At 46.2% G+C, this 17,967-nt stretch overlaps 1 long non-coding RNA gene across 1 annotated transcript in view; it reads left to right on the forward strand.

Moving 5' to 3' along the window:
- Window positions 1–797: 797 nt before the first annotated feature.
- Window positions 798–17,967, forward strand: part of LOC132527119 (uncharacterized) — a 51,658-nt gene continuing 34,488 nt past the window's right edge. Inside the window, exon 1 of the long non-coding RNA XR_009542861.1 lies at window positions 798–1,303. This is a non-coding gene — a long non-coding RNA (uncharacterized LOC132527119). The remainder of the gene's footprint in view (window positions 1,304–17,967) is intronic.

Genomic DNA, 17,967 nt, shown 5'->3' on the forward strand with positions numbered 1-17,967 from the left:
GATGATTCTTGCCTGACCCAGTCTCTGCTATACACTGACTCTTCCAGTACTGGAAACCAGGTTTTCTATGGTTTAGTTTCCTTGGGTCTTCGGTTCTGGTCTGAGTCTTCTCCATGTCCTCCCAATGTCCTCTATGACCTTTGGCCAGGGACTAGCCCAACGCTGTAGACTCAGCAGCCTCAAGTGGAAATGAGGTCATGCGTGTTGTTCCCCGTTACACCGTCCACCGGTCATTTGCATAATAGAGTAGCCTGTGAGGACTTACTTCCTGGATCGTTTCCTGATCCGCCACACACCTGTCCTCCTCCCTTACCCTTTGGTGGCATTTTGTTCATTCATATTCCCCCCACCTCCCAGCTCTGTCCCACCCTTATTTAAGACTAAGGATTGCTTTCCTAAGGGACGGCCCGGCCTGCAGGAACGAAACGTCTGGACTTCTGTATTCTCGGCAAACAGCCTCCGCGTGAGTTCCACCCTGCCCTTAGACTGGCTGGACGGGCACGGAGAAGTGCTAGAAGTAAATAAGCGGTCGCGGCGGGGGTGGTGGTAGTGGTGGTGGTGGTGTGTGGTATCTTTTCCCGACTCGGGGTATTTCGCCGGGGACTTCTCCAGACCCAAAGTCGCAGGAGCGGGTCACCTGCCAGCGAGGTAGGAGGGGCTTGGCTCTGGGCCGCTGGGACGCGCTCCGCCCGGCGGGCGTCCTGGAGGTGGCGGCGCGGGCCGGCAGGCGGGGCCGGGGGAAGGGGAGGGCTCGGCGAGCGTCGGGCGGTGACGGCAGCGCGGAGGGGAGGTGCGAAGCGCCCGCCCGCCGAGAGCCATGGCGAGAGGCCGCGGCGCGGCGCCCGCATCAGTGCCCCGGTCCACAGCAGCGCCCCCGCCCGCCGCCCTGGGGCCCACCCGGCCTCCGCCCCCGCGCACCCAGAGCCCCTGACGGCCGCGCGCTACGAGCGGGACGCCCCCAGAGAGCGGCCGCGCGCGGGAGGGCGGCGCGGGAGGGAGCGCTGGGGTTCCCGAGCGCCCCGACGAACCCCGCGTCCGGAACCTCGTACCCCGAGCCCGGGAGCGCAGAGTCGGCGGGCGGGCAGAGGAAGGAGGAGGAGGCGCCCCAGCCGAGCCCGTCGCGTGCGCCCCGGTGCCGCCCGGCCGGCTGCTGCGGAGGGAACCGGAGCCGCCGGGCGGCCGGGACTCGGCCGAGGACAACGAAGAGGAGGCGGCCAGGAGAGCCAAGCGCCCGGGCAGCCCCGCGCCGGAGGCCCCCGGGATCACGCCTGCTACGGGGCCGCGCTTCGTGCGCCTCTCGAGGGTAAGCCCGTGGACCGCTGACCCGTGCCTCAGGCGCATCGGGCCCGGGGGTGGGTGGGGAAGGACACGGGTGTCCCGGGAGTGTGGATGCGTGGTGTGGTAGCGGCGAGAGGCAGGGACCCTGAGGGGGCTGCCCCCCTCTGGCATCGGCCGCACCTGCGGGAGGCCCTGGGGGGCTCAGGAGGGTGCCAGTAGTGCATCGTATCGGTCACGCCGCGTGGCCTGGATTCCGGGCTCCGGCACTCCGAAGTGACAGTGAGGCGACCTTCAAAGAGTCCCGAGCTGAGCGAGAGCTGAACCCCGTTTGCCACTCACCCGCAAAACGAATGTAAACTACATATTCTGAGAGTGTTTCGGTCGAGACAAATGGCTTTTAGGACTCCTCCTTTCCGTCCTGAGAGTTAACAAGTTCACTTTGTCACTTTTTTGACCTGAGTTTTTCAGTTCTTTTCGAATCTCCAAGGTCAGCCTCCTGCAGGTAACAAGAAACTTAATGAAATGGATTGCTGCTTCTTTTGTAACGTTGTGTTTAGGGAAGTACAGGTCAAAAGCCCGGCCCCGCTGCTCTTGGGGCTGGCGCTGGATGGCCCCTACCCGTTCAGTCTACGTGCTGTAGAACCCTTCGCTGCACTTGTTCAGAAACTGGAATCAGCGCCCACTTTGAGCGCCTCCTAAGTATGTCTAGGCCTCTGATTAAAAAATATTCTTTCCCATAAGCTTCCCTAGAACTTTGTTTGCTTCAAACAAATGTGTGGACGTTGTCAGTGTCTGCGAGTGTATAGGCCGGCTGGGTACCCTTTCCGTGGAACATCTTTTGGTTATGGGGTGGGGGGGAGACAAACCCCAGGGAAACTAGGAACAGGGTCCTTTCCGGTTTCCAACTACAAGAGCAGCAGAGAGGGAGGTGGCCGACTGAGCGGTGTGGGCTCTGGGCAGGCTGCATTGGGAAGGGTGTCCCAAGTTCCAGTGGAGGATGACAGGTTGGCTGGCAGGTTCAGAGTTCGACCTGGAGTGACAGATGGCACCCTCCTCTTGGTTTGGAAAGATCAGTCTTGTCTGCGCTTTGACCTCTGGCCCCAGCTTTATCACAGAGGTGCCCAGACAGTCATGGGCTGAGCCACCTGGAGCGCTGAGCCGGGCTCAGGGATGATGCTGAGCTGCGTAGAAAGCCCATGTCTGTGTGCAGCAGGTTTGGCAAGGGTTGGGTTTCAGCTTGGCCTGAGCACAAGCCGTTTCCTGTTTGATTTCCCAGGGACCTGTGGGGTTTGGTTTCCCATCCCCAGCTCTCCGTGGAGGGTGTCTCCACTCTCGCTGTGTTGCCCACACTCCTCTCTGGTGTGTTAAAAAAGGACATTGGCCTTGGAGTGGGGAACCTGAATTCAGATTCCAGCTCTTCTCTCTCTTTGCTGGCTGGGTGACCTTGGGCCCTTTTTTAACTTCTTTGACTTGGCTTCCCCCTCTCTGGGATGGCCCCCCTAAAACAAACAAAACCCAAACAAACCTCACTGGACTGTTGTAAGGATTAAAGAGTGTTTTGAATGAAAGTGTCTGTAAAAGTTTGAATGACCTGGGAGGATTTTCAGGTCTCGTTCCAACATGACTAGATTTGTGACTTGGGAACATTTTTGAGCCCTAACAGGGATAAGATAGCAGATATAATAGCGGTTATTTTCCTTCTTATAGATTTATTGTGAGGGTTGAATCAGATCCTGTAAAAGGACTTTGAAAATAAAATAGCATTGTTCGCATTCCGAGGAGTTCCTAAACTTTCAGTTTCCAAACTAGCAACATTTTACTGTTTGCCATCTGATGTGGACTTTCTTCTGAGCCCCTACCCCTGACTTTGCACATAGTAGGTCTCTGTAATTGTTAGATGAGGCTGGAATTAACCCTCTGGGCTTCCCATCTTGACTGCCTGCTCCCAAGATGGGCAGCAGACCTTGGGCTTTCTCTGCCCCATCAGCTGTTGGTGTTTTCGTACACTTGGTTATTCTTTGGCACCGTACAGCCTGGAAGACAGCCGAGGAAGGCAAGCAGGTTGGTGGCCGCTTTTCCTGAAGGGGCAGTTCTTTATTTCTCCTATAGGGCTCCAATGAGAAAGGCATTGGAGGGTGAAGAGTTCATTTAAACTCACTGAGGGTTGCAGATATTAAATCAAGCCTTTCACCTGTCTTGCAGCTTGATAAACTTGAGGATAATATTACAGTGGCCAGCCTGTTCAAATATACGATTATATGACCCTTGGTTTTGAAAATGAACCCTGATCTGTTTAACTCATCTGTATTTGGTATGCATCATGATTTTTGAGGGAGGACAAAGGGATGGTTCTTTTTTTTTTTTTTTTTTTTTTTGCGATACGCGGGCCTCTCACTGTTGTGGCCTCTCCCGTCGCGGAGCACGGGCTCCAGACGCGCAGGCTCAGCGGCCATGGCTCACGGGCCCAGCCGCTCCGCGGCATGTGGGATCTTCCCGGACCGGGGCACGAACCCATGTCCCCTGCATCGGCAGGCAGACTCTCAACCACTGCGCCACCAGGGAAGCCCAGGGATGGTTCTTTTAAGGAGATTCAGATGTTAGGGAGAGAACTATCTCCACCAAGCCCAAGGCTCATGTGTGTTCTTAGATTTTATCTTGGGTGAGTGTCTGTTGTATAGAGATATACTGTGAATGGGTCTTCTGGTTCCTCCCCCACTCTTTTTTCTTCTTTTTGAATAAATGTTCCCTATTTTGACTTGCCTTCTTATTAGGTGTATCCAAATGGAGGCCACCTGCACTGTTGAAAAATTCAAAGCTTTAGCAAAGAGACAGTAAATAATAGCATATGTGTCAATCTAGATGCCTCTGAGCTACATATAATACCAAATGATGTGTAGCTGATTAAAGAAAGGGTTTAACATGTGTTTATGAAGGGCTGTGTGGCTTCATTATTCATTGAGAAGCCTATTTAATTATGTGTTTGTTAATACTGCACCTGAGGTAGAAGAGGGTGGAACTGGGTGGGAAGCGAGCTCTTAAAATCCTTGTTTGTGCTTCTAGTCTGGCATTCTAGGAAAGACTGCTCCCAGACTCACCTGGGTGGTGGTGAGAAGCACTGTAAATCTCTCTGAAGACTATCTAGGGGCAGTGACCTTTCAGATGGCCACTCACAGCCTTGAGAAAGTCTTTTGGTTTCCGTGTCTCAAGCTAGGAAATGGATTCTCTTCATGCTTCGGAAACTTGCCCTCATAACCTTCAGGGCAAAGGAACCCTGGAAAGGGGGATGGGGGAGCTCAGCCTGAGATTTCCACGACTTTTCAGTGTTACTTCAGCAATTCCTTTTATTTTTGAAATTAATTAGTTAATTTAATTAATTAATTTATTTATTTTGGCTGTGTTGGGTCTTTGTTGCTGCTGGCGGGTTTTCTCTAGTTGCGGCGAGCGGGGGCTCCGCTTTGTTGCAGTGCACGGGCTTCTCATTGCCGTGGCTTCTCTTGTTGCGGAGCACGGGCTCTAGGCGCGTGGGCTTCAGTAGTTGTGGCACACAGGCTCAGTAGTTGTGGCACAAGGCTCAGTAGTTGTGGCACAAGGCTCAGTAGTTGTGGCACACAGGCTCAGTAGTTGTGGCTCGCAGGCTGTAGAGCACAGGCTCAGTAGTTGTTGTGCATGGGCTTAGTTGCTCCACAGCATGTGAGACCTTCCTGGACCAGGGCTTGAACCCATGTCCCCTGCATTGGCAGGCCGATTCTTTTTCTTTTTTAATTGTTTTACAGTGGTGTGTTAGTTTCTGTTTTATAACAAAGTGAATCAGCTATACATATACATATATCCCCATATCTCCTCCCTCTTGCGTCTCCCTCCCACCCTCCCTATCCCACCCCTCTAGGTCCTCACAAAGCACTGAGCTGATCTCCCTATGCTATGCGGCTGGCAGGCAGATTCTTAACCGCTCTGCCACCAAGGAAGCCCTCAGTGATTCCTTTGATGTAGAATGGAATGCAGGATTCATCTTACGTATTTTAGTATAAAAATGCTTTAAATTGCTGCCTTGAGTCAAAAAGCGCTCAGGGAAGATGCACCTTATTTTCCCTGGGGCTCTGGGGGCTCCCCACAGCATAAGCACCTGTACCCCAGTTTGACAGTCTTGGAGCTGGATTATTTCTAGGATCTCTTCTAGTTCCAGATTTTATGATACGCCAGGACACTTCACAGCAGAAGGTAATCTTCCCAGAGGAAATGGATTTTGTACTGACATCTGAAAAGGATGCTCCATTTTTTAGGGGAAATAGGTATATGAGTAAATTAAAGAACCACCAGAATATAAATTATCTGGATTTGAATGTTAAGGAAGACCCTGCTCGGGGTATTCAGGGGGCTTTGAAATCTTTTTTTAAAAAAAGAATTAGTTGAGGGACTTCCCTGGTAGCACAGTGGTTAAGAATCCGCCTGCCAATGCAGGGGACACGGGTTCGATCCCTGATCCAGGGAGATCCCACATGCCACAGAGCAACTAAGCGCATGAGCCACAACTACTGAGTCCACGTGCCGCAACTACTGAAGCTCGCATGCCTAGAGCCTGTGCTCCACAACAAGAGAAGCCACTGCAATGAGAAGCCGGCATACCACAACCAAGAGTAGCCCCACTCACCGCAACTAGAGAAAGCCTGCGGGCAGCAACGAAGACCCAATGCAACGAAAAATAAAAGAATTGAAAAAGAAAAAAAAAAGAATTAGTTGGAAATAACTGCGAACATGTGGAGTAAGTGATTTGACTTTTTCTGATGAGTATCCTTTAGCGTACCATTCAGAGCCCTTCCCTCTTTATTGTACTTCTCCTAATGCCTAGGCTTAGTTAGTAGATAGTGTGATTATGTTGACTAAAAAAATGCCACCGTTGTGCTTTTGCCTTCTGAGATGGCCCACACTCTGGAGTTTGTTTCTCTCTAAATAAATCCGCTTCTAACCTATCACTTTGTCTCTCACTGAATTCTTTCTGCGATGAGACATCAAGAACCTGAACTTAATTAAGTCCTAAAACCAGGTGTGTGACCTCAGTTAGAAGACTGTGGAGGGCTTCCTGGTAGTGCAGTGGGTAAGAATCCGCCTGCCAATGCAGGGGACACGGGTTCGACCCCTGGTCTGGGAAGATCCCACGTGCCACGGAGCAACTAAGCCCGTGTGCCACAACTAATGAGCCTGCGCTCTAGAGCCCATGAGCCACAACTACTGAGCCTGCGTGCTACAGCTACTGAAGCCCGCACGCCTAGAGCCCGTGCTCTGCAACAAGAGAAGCCACTGCAATGTGAAGCCTGTGCACCGCAACGAAGAGTAGCCCCTGCTCGCCGCAGCTAGAGAAAGCCCGCATGCAGCAACGAAGACCCAACACAGCCAAAAATAAATAAGTAAATAAATAAATTTATTTAAAAAACAAAGAAGACCGTAAAAAAAAAAAGCCAGTCTACTGACTTGTGTTTACACAGATTAGCTATTGGTAAATTCTACATTTGATAACATAGATGCAGGTGTATTTGCAGCTCTTAAAATAGGTACTGATTAGAATAGGAATATGAGATTTTATTTTTTCTTCTCTCTCCAGGTTTGGAGAGAAGCATCATCCATGCATATGGAGAACCAGAGGATTTTCGAGGTTCTCCATCAGTTCCTCTGATGTTTTGGTAAAGTCAAAAAAGTCCTTCCAGGCAGTTCTTTAATATCAACAGCATATACTGTGGGTGGGCCTGGATTTTTTTTTTTTTTAATGGTAGCATCCTGCAAGCTCTCAGTTTTTCAGTTTTGCAAAAAGTAGAGGAGGCATGATCTAGTGTATGCTCACCTCCTTTTATTATGGTCCTTCCCAAAAAATTTCCAGTTTGTGATGTGGCCAAAGCTAAAATGTCTCCCTAGAGTGTTGAAAATAGTTTGGCTTCACTTGTATTATTGAATCGTGCATTTTAGCCAAGAGGAGCAGGTAAGCAATGAATGCAGAAGCCGTCCTCGAGTTTCTGTTTGAGGACGATGGGGAAACTTTTCTTGGGGAGTGGGGAGCAAAAATTTCTTTGACCTCCAGGAGCATCAGTTGTCTTCAGTATGATGAGAAAAGCTGGGAGTGAGTGACTGCAGATGGCTTGGCTAATTATGCCAAAGTGACAAAGGGTCCAGATTCATGGTGGAACCAAGTGGCTGTGGCCTGGGTGGAGAATGGCAGTGGGAGGAGGGTGATGCTCATTAGAGGGAGAGCCTGACTGTTGCTGTTTCTGCCTGATTTTGGTCCCTGCTGTCATGGTTCCAGCTGATCGCAGGAGTGTAAGGCCTTATTATTCAATGTGTGGTGGGTCGGCCTGCAGCCTCAGCATCACCTGGGAGCTTGTTAGACCTGCAAAATGGCAGACCCTGCCCGGGACCTGCTAAATCTGAATCTGCATTTTAAACACGTCCCCAGGTGGTATTAATCGTTAGACATTCCTTCATGGTTACACAGAATGTTCTTTTCAGAAGCACAAGGCCAGACTTCTCGTATGTTGGGAAGAGTAAGTAGCCAGCACACACTTGCTCCCTGCGTTGCTGGGGAGAATTGGTGCTCAAAGCTGGATTCAACCCCTTGCCCTCCACTGGAAAGAAAGGGGCTGGGGTTTTCAGAAAAGATTGCTGAATCCACTCTCTTCCCAACACCCACCTCTTCCCTTCCTTCACTTGTATGCAATGAACTGTATAATCGGAGGACCCAAGAGGGAAGGGACAAAGTGTCATTCTAAATCAGTAGTGAGAAAAGCAGCCCAAAATTTAACCAGTGGTTTACCCTCCCTACCCCAACATTGGGAGGTGTTTTGAGTTCTTAAAAATATGCCAGAGCGGTCATAGGCAGTTCTCAAATTCTAGCCAAGTAGTTGAAATGTCCATTCACGTATCCATCCATCTATCCACCTACTTATCCACCTACCTACCCTTTGAAGAGTAAATCTTAAGTGCTGGCTCCTGTGTACTGTGAATATGGGAGACCACAAGAATGACAGAATGGGAGCCAGATGGAAGGTGAGTGGATCTGACCCCAGTATATGTAACTTTCTCCTCACCTTACCATCTTCCCTCCTGCTTCCTTAGCAGGTGCAGCGCCACGGGGCTGCCGTGCCCCTTCCATAACCTCCTGTGGGGTGTGGGAGCAGATAACCTATCTTTGCCAAATTCTGTTTTTCCCTTAGAGGTGCCCAAGTCCTCCAGTCTGAGAGATGAAGGGAAATCCCTAATGCAGTGACCATTTTTGTTTCTTTAAAAAAATTGTGGTAAAGTAAATATAACATAAAATTTACCATTTTAGCCATTTTAAAGTGCACAATTTTGTGGCATTAAGTACGTTCACATTGTTGTACAAATATCACCACCATCTATTTCCAGAACTTTTTCATCTTACCCCAGTGAAACTCTGTACTGAATAAACACTAACTCCCCATTCTCCCCCTCTCCTCAGCCCATGGCAAACACCATTCTACTTTCTGTCTGTTATGAGTTTGAATATCTAGCAACCTCATATAAGAGGAATCATACAGTATTTGTCTTTTTGTATCTGGCTTATTTCACTTAGCATAATATCTTCAAGGTTTATCATGTTGTATCACGTACCAGAATTTCATTCCTTTTTAAAACTGAATGTTATTCCATTGTTATGTATGTACCACATTTTGTTTACCCATTCATTCATCTTTGGACACTTGGGTTGCTTCCATCTTTTGGCTGTTGTGAATAATGCCGCTGTGAACATGGGTATACAAACAACTGTTAGAGTCCCAGCTTTCACTTCTTTTGGGTATGTATCCACAAGTGGAATTGCTGGATCCTATGGTAAGTCTGTGTTTAATTTTTGAGGAATCACCATACCGTTATCCTCAGTGAGTGCGCCATTTTGTATTCCCACCAGCAGTGCACAAGGGTTCCAATTTCTCAACATCCTCACTGGCACTTGTGATTTTCTGTTTTATTAAATTTTACTTTATGTATAATTAATTAATTAATTATTTTAGCCACACAGCATGTGGGATCTTAGTTCCCCGACCAGGGATCAAACCCATGAGCCCTGAGTTGAAAGCATGGAGTCTTAACCAGTGGACCGCCAGGGAAGTCCGATTTTCTGTTTTTGTTTTTGTTTTTTATAGTTGCCATCATAATGGTTGTGACATGGTTATTTCAAGTCACTTTTCTCCCTTAATTCTGTTATCCTCCCAGCACTAACCATGGTCTTTGCCTTGCTTTGAGCTGTGGGGAATTCCTGAGAAGTGGTTGGTAATAGGAGTTCTTGCTTCAGCCCTTGCTTTTGATTGCTGCTCTGGGAGCATCACATTTAATTTACTTAGCAAGTGTAGTGGGATTCAGGTTAATAAGGTTTCTAGACGCTACTAGTGTTTTAGGGTCTCTGTGTTTATGGTCTTTGCCTCCATTTTTCCCTCACCTTTTTTATTTTGAATGGACATTGGAGTGTGTGAGTTGGAGGACCAAAGAGGATAAAACAGAAGGGCAACTCAGGAAGACAATCCATTACATCTTGTGATTCTGAATACAGGGTTCAAACAGTGAATTTGGTTTTCCCCTTGGACCTTGACTTTCAGTGGGGGTGGGGTGTTGGTGGTCTGACACTGGCAGAAATCTGGCAGCACGGTTAGAATGGCAAGGGCCTTTTTTTTTTTTTTCTCAATTAAAAGAGGAGTCCAAAGATGTGGGCCTTGCTTTCATTGGAGAATTTCAAACCTGGGAAGAAAATTGGAGGTTTACTTAAACTAAAGGGACAGGCAGATTCTTGTCGAGTTACGAAATTGGAACAAAGTTGGAATTGGTAAGCTTTGTGATGGGGGATTAAAAACACCAAACAAACAAAAAACCAAACCTATGATTCTGGGATAGCAGCGTAATGATTTAGAGGAAAGGTGGGGAGCAGGAAAATGAGCAATTTGTTACATGTATGACTCACTGGTGCTCTGTGAGTGCTACATTTGGGTGCAGAATTTCTGAGACAACTGGCTTACTGGCTTTCACTGCAGAGAAGAAAAGATTGTTATCTGGACGGTGGGTATTTCATTTCAACCTTTGTATCTAGAATGTTTTCAATAAAAGGCTGAGTACTATGGGAATTGTAAAATTTTGCTTTATGGACCTGAGTAGTGTATAGCCTTGTTTTTTTTTCATTTGTCAAAAAAATAAAAACGTCCAGATTTAACAATGTGTCTGGATAAGCTACCATACTGTTGATGTGTTTGAAGCCGTGTTCCTTTTTTATTCCCCACTTCAAGATTGGTGCTTTGTCAGGGCTAGATACTGTTGAACCCAGCAAAGAACTGTTTATGATAGTGAGTTCCTGAATCATTACCTTATATGATAACCTCATATAGTTATTTAAGAGGGTCACATGAATTAATATGTACGCTTAACTCAGTAAGCATTTTGTGTTAGCCATTATTATTGTTGCTGTTATTGAACTCATTATGATCCATTCATCCACAGATAATTTTGGAGCACATATCTGTGCCACGCCCTAGGGGTGTGTGCTGGCCTTCATCTTTGCGATACTAACAGGAATAGCCCCCACGATCTAAGGCAGTGATGTAGGCTGTGGTTTTTGTTCATCTGACAACTGTCTTCCCTCCTTCAGCTGAGGAGAAAGGGTTAACTTTGCAAGAATCCCAAGGTATTAGAGAAATCCCTTTGACTTGATATTTGGACACAAATATCAAGACATTTCAAAGGTCTCTTAAAGGGAGAAGTGTAGTTTGGTGTTCAAATTTTGAGAAAATACCTTTCTATTTGAGAAAATACCTTTCTATTTGAGAAAATAAGCAGAATATTCTTATTACTACAACAGTAGATAAGGAATGACAAACAGATCATTGGGAAAATAGGCTAAAGTGCTGGCTAATGCAGTGGATGTGTTTATACTATACTTGCAAGGTAGGAAAATAGTTTGTATTATTAAACGAGGAGTTACTTTACAAGTACAAGAGGAATGTCATAGCAACTATTGAATGTTACCATGAAAAACTTTTTATTTTTTGAAAAGTTTTATTGGAGGGCTTCCCTGGTGGCGCATTGGTTGAGAGTCCGCCTTCCGATGCAGGGGACACGGGTTCGTGCCCCGGTCCGGGAAGATCCCACATGCCGCGGAGTGGCTGGGCCCGTGAGCCATGGCCGCTGAGCCTGCGCGTCCGTAGCCTGTGCTCCGCAACGGGAGAGGCCACAACAGTGAGAGGCCCGCGTACCACAAAAAAAAAAAAATTAAAAAAAAACAACAACAGAGTTTTATTGGAGTATAGTTGATTTACAATGTTGTGTTAGTTTCAGGTGTACAGCAAAGTGAATCAGCTATATACATGCATATATACACTATTTTTTAGATTCTTTTCCCATATAGGCCATTACAGAGTATTGAGTAGAGTTCCCTGCGCTACACAGTAGGTGCTTATTAGTTATCTATTTTATATATAGTCATGTGTATATGTCAATCCCAATCTCCCAGTTTATCCCTCCCCCCTTTTCCCCTGGTAACCGTAAGTTTGTTTTCTACATCTGTGACTCTATTTCTGTTTTGTAAATAAGTTCATTTGTACCATTTTTTTAGATTCCACATATAAGTGATATCATATGATATTTGTCTTTCTCTGACTTCACTCCATATGGCAATCTCTAGGTCTATCCATGACATGAAAAACTTTTAGCTGGGTAAGTCTCTTGATACTAGAAGAGAAATAATACTCCTATGGAAGGGAAAAAAGAAAATAAATATTCCTGGGAGTTTGGTTATCTTACAGTCAGACCTTTATCGTTTATGATATACTGGATTCTCTATTTGGCAAGAGGCAGCAAGACAGAGAATGACGAGGATAATCGAGTCTCAGAATTTCCCTCATAAACTCTGAAGCTGCAGCTACATTTGTTCACAAGGGCGGAAAAGGGATGCAGTTTGTAGACTTTCCTAAGAGCAAGCCGTGGCAGGGCAGGGGTGTCGTTTAGGGGAGGTGGCTGGCTTTCCCTTGGTGAATGTGCCCAGGCCAGCGTGTGGTCCCAGGCCTCATCCACCTCCTGGTTGACTGAGACCTGCAGTGAAAGCCCTGGCTTTACCCGGGGAGAGAGAGCGTGGTGACTTCACCTGGGGTCGTAAGTGATATTGTAGGTGGAAAGAAGTGGATTCCTTTGAGTGATGTTGAGGGGATGAGCCCTGCTCTTCGGGGAGATGGTGGTAGGATTTGGGGGAGGCGGGCAGAGTCAAGCCTGGGGCCAAGATTTCCACATTGGATTAGCATCAGTCAGTTGTGTAGGGGTGAAGTCCTGGAGGATCCTATTGTGAATGTGCTGAGTTTGATGTGCTCCTGAGATTTCCAAGGGGAGGTATTTAGGGCAGTGGGACATCTGGGGCCGATGCTCAGTAGAAAGATCTGAGTGTGAGGTCAGGGTCTGGGGGCTAACCCCGTGTGGACAGTGGGGATACCACATGTAGAAGCACTCACAGAGATTGACCAGGAGGAGATCAGAAATGCTGGGAGAGAGTGTTCTTGTGGCGATAGGTGGGGTTCATAGGGTCCCTCTGCTGTGAGAGGCCAAGGAGGATAAGGGCTAAAATGTTCTTTGGGTTCGTTTGTACATAATAGGTGTGCATTTACTTGTAGAGTTGTATCACTCGCTTCTCCATGGTTCAGGAGAGATGCTGGCTTGGCCTTGTAAACATCTTACAGTAACACGTTGACTGTAAGAATTCCTTTGGTCTTCATGAATGTGTTCAGGTTTCCTTGCCAGGCATCATGTGTGTTTGTCTCACATGTGGCTTGTGTCCATATTTTTATGACTTCCTGAAATAATGAGCTCTGAATTAGAGATTTTTCTGCGCTTTCTGACTCACGTACATCTTACTTGAGGTTTTCCGGTTTGTACTATTGGAGCCGTAGAATCGTGCTAAAATTGGAATTAGAAATCACTTGTTTTAGCAAAGATGCTTCTGCAGCCCCACCAGAATGGACAAAATAAGAAATTTGACAATATCAACCCCTGGTGAGAATGTGGAACAGCTGGAATCCTCATGCACCGCATGCAAAGAAGAACAAACATTGGGAACATTGGCAATATTTACTAAAGCTGAGCGTATATATTATGACCCAGTGATTCACTTCTGGGCATGTACTCAGCAGAAACCAGTGTTCTTTACTTAGTTCATAGCAGCTTTACTAGCAATAGCTCCAAACTAGAAGAAGCCCAAATGTCCATTAATTATTGCTGACTGTATACACAAATTGGTATATCCACACAACGGAGTACTACTCAGCAGTACAAAGGAATGAAATACTAATCCATGCAACAAATGGATGAAAGTTCCAGGCAAAATATTGAGCAAAAGAGACCAGACACAAAATTATACACTGTAGGATTCCGTTTTCAAAAGCAGGCAGGGAATTCCCTGGCGGTCCAGCAGTTAAGACTCCGCGCTTCCATTGGAGGGGGCGCAGGTTTGATCCCTGGTTGGGGAACTAAGATCCCGCATGCTGCGTGGTGCGGCCAAAAATAAATAAATGAAACAAAAAATAAAACCAAAAAAACAGGCAAAACTATCCTGTAATAAGGATCAGAATAGTGGTGGTTACCTCCGAGGAAGTATTGACTGTATAAGGTGTATATATGTAAGTAAAAATTAATGGAGCTGAATGTGTAAGATAATTAAAGATTCTAGTTAATTTGGCCACTATTAGATTTTAATGCAACATGATGTAAAATATTTATTCCACAGAATTTAACTGTGCTCGAACTTGTGGCTTTCATACCAATCCCCCGTCCCCTTGGAGTCATTTAGAACACACACACATACATACCCCTAGTAGATGGTCCGTAAGGCAGCTATTGTCCAGTCTCTGACAGGGAGCATGGGTGTTTATTCTGCTTCATTGGCTCACCCAAGGTGTATTGTTATTATTGTGGGCTAGGACCTCGGCTAAGTTAAAGTGACTGAGGCACTTGCCTACAGTACAAAATTTAAGGGCGGGGGAGTTGCCAAAAAATTTAAGTAATCAATATCAATAGTATTTTAGTGCAATATTTCAAAAAAAATCTAAATTAATGTAAAGAAATCAGTGATGAAAAAAATCAAAATTTTAAATAAAGACAGAATTGGTATTACTGAGTTTTCTTTTTGCCTGATGCCCAAATACAGCTTGGCCAGGTGTACTGTTATGGGCCCGAAGATGGAGCCAGGAGGAGTCCCTAAGACTTGAGAACCATAGACTTGACCTTGGATGTATAACCTAAAAAGAGTGAAAGTGGAAGGACAAGGTTGATAAAGAATATACTGATTCTGTTAATGCTTTTGGTGTTTTGCGAACGGAAACAACTCTTATTTTTGGAAAGGATTCTCAGTTTATTAAACATTTCAACAAAAGGGAATAATGTATAAAAGTGGCTTATAGTCCTTAAAATACCATAATTTTTCTTTAAATTTTTGTGAATTTTGCCATGTTAACTTATGGCAGGAGTGGCGTTGGTGTTATAAATCAAAACAGGAAGTTGTCAAGGCTTAGATAACTTATTCATGGCATTAACAAGGTATAAAACACTGTCTTTTGGTGTGTAACAGTGTTTAACAGTAGGAAAAGTTAATGATTGCCCACCTTTCAGCTAATCATGTGATTGCTGTTGATATAATTACCTGGTAGGCAGGGATAGAATCATGTAATTTGCTAGCCTCAGTACTGCGTGCTTACAGACATCCATGGTATTGTGTGTCCCCAAGCGCGGTTTCTGAAACGTGGCCTCCTTTGTCTTTTTCTGGTGAATAAGCCCCATGTATCATGTCCATTGGCTCCTCACTGTGCTTGGGATGTGTTGCTCGGACTGAGAGACAGAGATCGCAGATTTTTCAGCTTCTTCCAATTACTATGGATACGGTGTCAGGGCCAACTGGAGTCTCCTCTCTGTCAATTTCCAATAGGTTTCCCCTTAGAAGTTGAAATCCTTGCCCATCCTGATGCTAAGGTGCCCTTTGTTCAAGTGCCAGAGGGCCTTTAAAAGTGCACTGTGATGGGAATTGGTTTCAAAAAATTATACCAGCGAGGGTTAAAACTTCCCAAACTTGTAAAGCTTCACTTCTTTGTTCCCATGCCCCAGCACCCTCCTTTCCAATTTTGTGTGCATGGTTTCCTCCTAGTTACAGGCAGTGATGAGTGGGAAAGTCAAGCTGGCCGAGAGCCTCCCTGTCAGAGACAGTGAATCGCCAGAGATCCTGGAGGGGCCTGTACCCTGGCAGAAAGGCCCACGTGGTGGCATCCTGGCCTTTCCTTAAATGTGGAAAGGTTTTTCATTTAGGAGTTGCATTTCTTTAATAGATATTGGGCTTTTCAGACCTTTTCTTCCCTCTGGTGTTGGTTTTGGCAAGTTGCCTCTTTCAAGGAGTGTGTCCATTTCATTTAAGCTGTTGAATAATTTATTGGCATAACTATTGTGCTTTTAATGTCCAGAAGATCTGTAGTGATGTCCACCTCTTTTATTTCTGATATTTGCCTTTCGTGTTAAGAACCTCTCTGTTCCAAGGAGCTGGGGGAATCAGAGTAAGTTAGCTCAGGAAAACGGGTGGGGGTGATTTCAGGAAAGGGAGGGCGAAGGCAGTGGAGGAAGGAGAGCCTGGACGTGGGGGAGGGCAGGAGGCGGGCCTGGGCCAGCCCTCGGCCCCTCGTTTCCCCGGAGGAGCCTCTGAGGAAGGAGGGTCACGTGGGTGGTGAGCTCATTAGGCTGGGGACACCAGCTGTGCTATTATTAAGGCTTTTAAGGTCCCTGGCAGATGTTCTTAGGCGGAGTTCCAGCCTCTCTCACTTCCCACATATGGCATAATACAGTACATGGAAAAAAGAGCGACTCGGAAACAAATAGCTTTTCCATGAAACACATTATTCCTTTTTTCCCATGAACTTTTTCCTTTTTTTTCCCTCTCACTGTCACTCCCTCGGTGTCATTTTCTCTCTCTCTGCTGTTCCTTCTGTCTCTCTCTCTGTTTTCTCTCTGTGTGTCTTCTCTGTGTCTTTCCCCCTCCCTCTGTCTCTCTCTCTCTCTTTCTGTGTTGTTTTCACTCCCCTGGTGCTCCCTCTGTCCCTCCCTTCCATACTTCCTTATTTTCTCCTTTTAGGCCCTTTTATTTAACCCTGTGTGGAACTAGAAAAAGACACAGTAAGACAGGAAGAAAGTTTGCCCATGTTAGGGTAAAAGTGAACCTTGGCATTTCTAGAAAGTATAAGGAGGGCAGGTAAGTCCGAGGGTGAGGCTACACTGGAGGTTGTTTGGCCAAGTGTCCGTTTTAAATGCCCTCTTCATTCCTGTCGCACAGCGGTGGCTGCAGGGCCCCTCTAAGCCCGAACAGATCGATGAGCTGGCCTGGAGCACGGGTAATTTTTGTTTAGTTTGGCACACGATTTGTGCCTTGTTGGTTCTGCTGATGACCTCTCCTGCATTTCATTGACCAGCTTTTATCAGCCAGCTTCCACATGGCCCTTCCCCCTTTCCCTTTCTTTTTATAGTAACCTACATCTCAGCTTGGGATCACAAGATAGAATCAATATCAAATTGACTTAAATTATTGTTCTAGGAGCCTGAATTTCTGCAGGAAATGTGCTGTTATAGGATATGACCTCAATGTATATTCTTTAAAGCTCAGAGTGATGCAGGCTTCATTATAGAAGTTTCCTCGTGTTTATTTCAAAGTGTTGATATTTTGAAATATTTATATTAATTTTGTAGCTATGACACAGCATTATATTCTTATTTCAAAAATAATGAAATAATATTTTCGTACATTAGCATCTTTTCTTACTCTAACGATGGCTATAACTCTCAGAAGTAGATCTTAAGAAAAGTTTCTGTAACCTAGGCATTTTTCTTCAAGAGAGAGTAAATATAACTATTGTAGAAAAATACTTTTTTGAATTTAAAAAAGTATTTAGTTGCAAAAAAGGTAAAAAAAAAAAACCACACCCCAAACTCCAACTATAGAGTGAGATCATCATGAGAAAAGTGATACTGAACTGGGCAACTAATTATTCGCATTGATATCTCTGCCAATTGAGAGGATGGGAAAGAAAAACAGGAACAGTCTCTTTTCATTTTCCTAACTTTATCTGGAGAAGAGGAATCTTACAGACTGGTGGGTGCAGGTGCTGGAGCTCCGGGCTGTGGGCAGAGATGTGTACATGCCACATCCGATGTATTTGCTGAGTGGTTCACGTTTGCTCCAGAAAGGTGGTTGGTTCTGATTTCATCGGCCTTCTGCAGGTAAGAGTCACCTTTGGTTGGAGTGAGGGTGTTCTTGGCAGGGTAGGAGCTGGAGGTCTCCTTAGAAGAATGATTGCTAAGCATGTGTTGAGTGGCTTCTCTGGGCCAGACCTTGAGATTTGACAGTAAATAGACAGTCCAGGTCTGGGGCCAGGCGAGAGAGGCGCAAAGGTTGTGGGTAAGAAGAGACCCAGTACTGGTGAGGGGAGGGGAATGAGCCATGGGAAAATAAGGAGGCACAGAGTGCCAGGTAGGGCAGACAGCAAGCGCCCAGGCCTCTGCAAGAAGGCCAGTGTGGCTGGAGGGCAGCACCCCCCTGGGTAAGTGGACACGGATGGGGGATGGTCAGCACAAGCCTGCATCTCACTGGCCTTCCGGGCCCTGGTCGGGAATTGAAATGTTAATCCAAGTATGATTGGA

This window comes from Lagenorhynchus albirostris, chromosome 10 (assembly GCF_949774975.1).
Source record: "Lagenorhynchus albirostris chromosome 10, mLagAlb1.1, whole genome shotgun sequence".
NCBI classification, from domain to species: domain Eukaryota; kingdom Metazoa; phylum Chordata; class Mammalia; order Artiodactyla; family Delphinidae; genus Lagenorhynchus; species Lagenorhynchus albirostris.